This window comes from Cryptomeria japonica, chromosome 8 (genome assembly GCF_030272615.1).
Source record: "Cryptomeria japonica chromosome 8, Sugi_1.0, whole genome shotgun sequence".
Taxonomy (NCBI): Eukaryota; Viridiplantae; Streptophyta; class Pinopsida; order Cupressales; family Cupressaceae; genus Cryptomeria; species Cryptomeria japonica.
In genome coordinates, this window is record NC_081412.1 from 563,260,805 (window position 1) to 563,268,200 (window position 7,396).

The window sequence follows — 7,396 nt, forward strand, 5'->3', positions numbered from 1 at the left end:
CATTTGGTATCAGAGCCCATGTTTTTTATTAGGGAAAAAATAGGTTTTACAGGGACCCAAAACCACAAAGTTACAAAAAAAAATAAAATAAAGAGTCTAAGTTCGCCAACATGGAAAAGTTGTTAGATAGACAGAAAGATAACAGGAGCTAAAACCAGATAAACATCAACCTAAAGACTTTATAGTCTTATCTTTCTCATTCTCTAGAGTATTCATCTCTTGAGCCAACTTCTTCATGTCATGAAGCTCCTGATTAGAGGACTCCACCTTTCTCTTTAGATTGGCTCTGGTTCTCTTGGATGGACAAGAATCCTCTTTCTGGCCTTTTTCTTTGTTAGCATCAAGGTCCACAATCAGGGTGCCCTACTAGGATTTTTCCATTTTTTCCACCATCATGTTCATCATGGCCGCATAATTCTTGATAATCTTATGACTTTGTTTCATTATGGAATTCAAAGTATCCCTGATTTTCCTAACTTCCCCCTCAAGCTAAAAGGTTTTCTTCTCATTTTCCTTTTTCATTTTTTCAATAAGTTCCACTATTCTTTGTAGACACTCTTCCATTGATAGCTTTTCTTCCTTGGTCCAGATTGCCCCTTTGGCCTTCTAAGGCTGCAATTTTTCAACCAACTCCTCTAGTTTACTAGCAGCTTCCTTGTTATTTAGGTTAAGGTCTTTAATTTCATGAAAATCCCATTTAAAAACCTAAAAAGGTCCACTGCATTGTTCCTGGAAATAGCCAACACATCATCTAGAGATTCCCTGTCCAATTTAAAGTAATGTTCATCTAATTTGAGGTCTATTGGAAATATTGTCCTATTTTCTCTATCTGTGGTTAGATGGGAGGAATGAGAATCTTTAGGGGATCTAGAAGTATCAAAAGGGTCACTCGACGAGTCCTTAGAGTAAGACACTAACTTATTCTTCAGAGTGGCTTTCATTTTCTTTTTGCCCATGGATAGGGTTTTCACAGAGGTTTCAAGTTTACCTAAAGGCTTCCTCAAAGGGGATTATTTAGGCTTCTTTTTAGGGGGGAGGGAGGGTGAATTCCTCTTCCTAGTCTGACTCCATTAGAATTACCCTCAGACATACTGGTTTTAGTGTTGTACCTTTCTGAGTCTGGGGAAAAATGGGATTAAATGGTAAAAACAGATTAGCAAAGTGCTCATGAATGAGTTGGATAAGACCAACATGCAAAACAGGAGCATTCCTAGGATTTTTATGGTGTTCCAGAATATAGTGTTTAAGTGAACACAACAAATAATGGGGGGAAAAAACCCTGACCTTATACCTGAAGTGGTTGAGGAGGACAAAGTGGTAGCCATAAATCCTTGTGAATCTCTTGTCCATAGTTATGTATTCTATCGCCACTCTAAGTACCTCCCTCCAGAGCTTCTTTATGGTGTTGGCCTCAAACTAGCTATTTGAAACCTTTACTAGAACTTCCCTCTCCTCCTCTATTTTTGGGAATTTAACAACCACTTCATCAGATATCTTCCTATCATGGGAGAATTTCATACCTTCAGTAGAGAGGCTCGTAACTTCCCCAATTAGACCCTCGTTGATTATAACTTTTCTTCTAGACAAAATACTGCCTTCCTCCTTCTAATTTTTTATGAAATACCTCACAATGTCGAGGTCAGCATCATGAAGTCTTTCCTGGAAAATTTTTATCCCCCCCTTTATCAACCTTTTTCCAAACCTTCTGGTTCTTCTCGTTCTTTTCACAGCTTTTCAACTCCACTCTTTTCCTATTACCCCCCATTTTTCATAAGTTTCTCTCTTCTCACTCGCATAGCAGATTATCTTGGCTGCAAATCTACAACAATGCTTAGGCACCCACAAAACATGCCACTTTATGTGCATTGAAGGGTTAATAATTGCACCAACATTGTAGTGAATGAAACATCACCTTTCTCTGATTCGCTTAATCATTTCTTGAAATGGAAAATTTTCCATTCATAACATCATATCCAATTAAGGTTTTCACCCACTCTTCTAGATCCTTGTAGGATTTCCATGTCCACTGGCTAGAGAGCTTGACTCCTTCGTTGGCAAAATAGTCAGCGGCCACATTTTCTTCCTAAACACATGTGAGATTCTTACATTATCAAAGTTGCTAATGAGGGATCTAGCTTTGTTGATCCATTTTTTAATGGTCCATGAGGGGGGGGGGGGGGGGGAATTACCTAAAAGGAATTATTTTTCTATGACTAAAGAAATGAAGTTCTTGCATGATTTATGTTTGGTGTGTATCATGATTATTATAGGATGAGCTTATTTTGGTATATATAATGCTTGATTGGAAACTCTCTCTCTACCTCTTCTCCCTATCTTGATAAATGGTTAAAAAGGATACTACTGGGTGGTGTAGTTTTTATCATTTATAATGTTGGAGTGCTTAGTTATGAATATGATCTAGTGTGTATAAAAGGAATTTTTGATTTAAGAAAATCTTTGATTGAGGCCCTAAGTTCACAATTGTATTTATGACCCTATATTATCAACTAAATTATAAGAGATGTCTTTTTTATGGATTATATTAGAATATATCATGAAAGGTTGTATGAGTATATTATGTTATAGTAAAAGTGTTGAATGTATGGTTAGGATGATGCATTGCATGCTAGAATTTATGCTTATGAAAGTGGAAACCATTCTTGCATGTCCTTGTTCAATTTGGAAAGATGAATGCCTTTAACTTTGTAAGAGATATATATGATTTTGATGATATATGAATTTTTTTTTGATCAAGTAAATATGTAAGCAATGATGTTATTACCTTCTCATAATTGGACCTTGGAAGGTGTGCTTATTTAATGAATTTTAGTAAAATGAATGATGGTATAACATGTGATTGATTGATGGACTTCCTTATAAGTTTCTGAATTTAGAATGTTGTTGAATATTAATGCTATGTGTTAAAAAGAGATGAGGCATGTTATGAATTAGTGTGATTCTACATGAAAATGAAAATGAAATGTTAACAAGTATGTCTTGGATATTTAGCTTTATATCATGTGAAACAAAGTGAATTGTACGAAATGTTATTTTGGAAAGAAAATTATCATAGATGTTGGGAGTATTTGTATTTGGGAAAGTAATATTAATTTTCTTTATTTATGTGAAAAATAATGAGATTTCTCTCTTTAAGAAAATGATATTTTTATTGGAAAAGTACTTACTATAAATATGAATATCCAATACTAATGCATTTGTCGGGTTTTATGATTAAGCCAAGACTTTCTTTGTGTGCCAATGGGATGGTGAAGTATGCAAACATCCATGGAGGTTATGTTTTTCTTATGGATATTGGAATACCATACCACCTATGCATTGCTTTCTTTTTTTTCATCCTATTGAGTCCCAACCCATGACTTGTGTGGTTCATATGTGCTTAGCCTAATCCCCATAGTTTCTATGTATGTATGTATGTGAGATAATCCATCCTTGCGGCAACTATATGCATGTGTTCCTATGTGATGTTGTATATCATTTATTATGATGTGATATGATGCTTATGATCTTATATAATGATGCAAATATGTACATGATAAAATGAAATATATTTTTGTTCTTTTTTTTGGTTTATATGTACTAAATGAAGATGAGTATATGGTTATGATTAGATAAATGATGTATATATTTTTATTTTTTTGTCTTTTTATGAGAATGTAAATACTTATTATTAGATACTAATCAATAGTGTATGTAGGATGTGATGGTATCATGATTTCTAAATGCATGTGTACTATGTGCTAACTTGTAATGATGCAGAATAAAACTATATGATAAGAAGATATTTTTGGTGTGTCATTATACTTAGTCATATGATAGAAGGCTACACGGGCTCAAGAAGGGACAGTGGAAAAAGGGGATGGAAGGTAGAAGATATGGAAGTTAAAATAACTTCTTGTGCTATTATCATCATCGAGATTTATTATGGCAAATAGGTTATGACAATCCAGATATGTGCTCAACCTAGAAAGTCATTGTACCCATTTGCATGGAGATCAAACAATCACAAATAAGGAATGCTCCAGTTCACACTAGACTCATAGTGCCTTCATATCCTTGGACAAGACATAACATTACTAAGAGACAATCCACAAACAACAAAATAGGTGAACATAGCCCATCTTCACCTTTCTAGTCAAAGACATCCTAGAGATAGAATATCTAGTCAGAGACATCCTCGAAAAGCTAAAAGACATGTCACCATACAAGATAAAATCAAAATAGAACCAAGACTTGACACCAACATAAACTGTAATACTCAAGTTATTAGCGTTTCTTTCCACATATATTAACATGTTTGATTTGGCCACAATGGTGTCATCCTGATAAAGGACAGGTAGCACTGAAAACCATGTTGCTGCCAAAGTCTACTGAAAGATTTGATTTGTCGAAAGCCAACTGCTGATTGCTTCTCATCTAAAACTGACTGAATCCATGAAATTTATACTTTATTGCAGAGAATAATGGAATTTTATTGTGGATTGGTGATGCAAATGCTCTTTTATTGTGAACTGTGTGTGAAGAGAAAAAGGAAGATGAAAATATGATGCTTCTCAAAACATGTGATGCTTAAGGTTCCACACCCATCACTAGACTTAAGATTTGCCCCAGTTATAGATAGGACCTAATTTACTATGGAAGAAGAGGAATGGAAAGGAAGGGGAACCTATATAAAAGGGAACCAATCTTAGGTAGATCAATAACCAACCATGATGGGAGTAGTAGGATGTGAGTGTGTGCAAGGTGAAAGGATGAGATTGAATCCTGAAGGAGGGAGGACCAATGTCTCTACACATGGCATCGGTAACCCAATTTTCACCATGGTATTTGCCCAGGGAGCCATCGAAGTGGTTTTCATCATTGGACAAATTTATTTATCTTTACCTTTTTTTTGTGTGTGTCACACGATGCCTGTTTGACAAGTTTTCACCAAGGATTTTTTTTTATTTTTATGATTTTTTGTATTTTTTAATATTTTTGATAGTGGGATATTCTGAAAAACTTTGTGTAAAACCTGCGAAGATCCATGGTATTGATAGGATCCTCCAAAGATTCTCCATCTGGTTTTGAGAGTTGATATGTACCTAATCCATAGACTATTGTGATGACATAAGGACCAATCCAATTTGGTTCGAACTTTCCCTTTTTCTCTCTCTGTCTTGTTGATTTTCTTTGAGAACTAAGTCACCCACCTCAAATGTGCGAGTCTTTACCTTATGATTGTAGCTTCGATGTTCCTTGACTGAATGATGTGTTTCCCCATTAATTGTCTTCCTTGATGAAGGAACTAAAGTAGAATTACTAATGTGTGAACTATGTTGGTCCATATGCGTGTCACCTAAAGAAGTTTTGGCATCCCTGATAGAAAAGTCCTTTGAGGAAGTTCCATTAAATGTCCATCGATGTGATATATCACCAAAAGGGAATGTATATATGGAACAAGTGGATGAGTGATGAAGGCTTATGATTGTGAAAAAAAATGAAAGTAGGATGGCACGATGGAGACTTGGGATCAACAAGTATCTTTTTGACTTGAAATTTTAGATATTTTGCCCCCAGTTATTTTGATATTAGGGGAGATCAACTCTTGTTCTTTTTTCTTCATAGGATTTTTATCCTTGACTTTGATTTTTGCAGAGTCCAATAGCTTTTGATTTTAATTTGGAGTGAAGGAATTCTCTTTATTTTTTACTTTTAAATTTTTCTTTTCAAAGATTCATTTTTGATCCCCAATAAATAAGGGATTTCATAATTCTTATTGATCCAAGTCTAGAAGTGGAGTGGAAATGGAATGAGTGGATGACATGGTAAGGATATATGACTTCTTTAGAGGGATGATGATATATTCAATAGATTCTTTGTTGGCATCACTCTTAGGACTATTGATATCAAGAATTGCTCACACTACTAGAGGAGATTTGCATTCAGACTTAGTAGCCACAATACTGGGTGGTTCAAAACCAATTCCTTGATCAACATAAAATATGCTTAGGAGATAGTGGGAGTTGATCAACATAAAATATATACTCACCACATCCCATGTCCTTAACCTTGAATTTTTATTTGAGCTCTACTTGCTTTTATGCAGAAGGTTTCAAGGATTCTGGATCCACATATGCTGATGATGGAGTTGCTTCTCTATTAATTGGAATTATTATCTCTGATCTTGGTCATAGGTTATTCCAACATATGAACTAATTTCGATCACCTTTTATTTTTACTTCAACTCCATTGTAAGGAAATTTGATACATTGATGTTATGTTGATGGTAATACTCTCATTTCATGTATCCATGGATGTCCCAAAATTATGTTGTATGTGAGATCTAGATCAAGGACTTGACATACCACATCCTTTGTAACTAGCCCAACCCTAAGAGGTAAGGTGACCGTGCCCTTGGATGAGTGCTCTTCATCATCATATGCCTTAATGGTGATTGCATGTGTATAATTCATAGCCTTTTCAGAATATCCCAATTTCTTAATAGTGTTCAATGTACAAATGTTCATACATACTCCATCTATCAAGACTTGTTTTATTTAGTTTTTATGGAGAAAGGCTTCAATATATAGAGCTGTATTATGAGGCTAGCTTATGGATGCATCATCGACTTCTGTGAATGTAAGGCAATGCAAAATGGAAAGGTATCCCACCATGGCTTCAAACTGGTCCATGTTCAGATCAGTGGGTACAAAAGTCTCTCTCAATGTTTGGTCAAGACTAGATTTGTGTGAAGGGGATATGAGTAATAGCTCAAGAATCAAGATGAGTGTGGGTGTTTTTCCTAGTTGGTCTACAAGGTAATATAAATTCTTGAGGAATGATGGAGAGGGTTTGGTTTTAGATGGAGCACCTTGCAAGGTGACTTTGCCTCAACAAGTTGTGACATTGAATTCAGGGGTTGACGGAGAGGATGAAGGTCCAATGCCTTTTAAAACAACTTTACTCTTTCGGGTAGAACCCTCAGGAGATTTTTCCTTTATGATGATGGTTGAAACATGATTATCCATTGAAATGTGATTAATAGTAGAATCATAGTCATAGGACATCTTGGTATAATTAGCTTGATTATCTATAGTTTTGGATTTTCCCTTGTCATGTTTAGGAAATGGCTCCTTGAACATCGCATTCTCTTCATTGGAGGTGTCACCATCAACCTCTATGTCACCTCTATCAATGAGATCCTATATGATATTCTTCAATCTGAGACAATTGCTAGTTAAATGCCCTTTTCTTTTATAATATTTACAATATTAATCATCATTCCACCAATTTGGTTTTACTTTAGGCTCATATGGTGGATTATCTGGAATTGTTCTAAGATTGTTTTCCACTAACTTCTTGAATGTTGTTTCAATCGGTTCTCCCAACGGTGTGT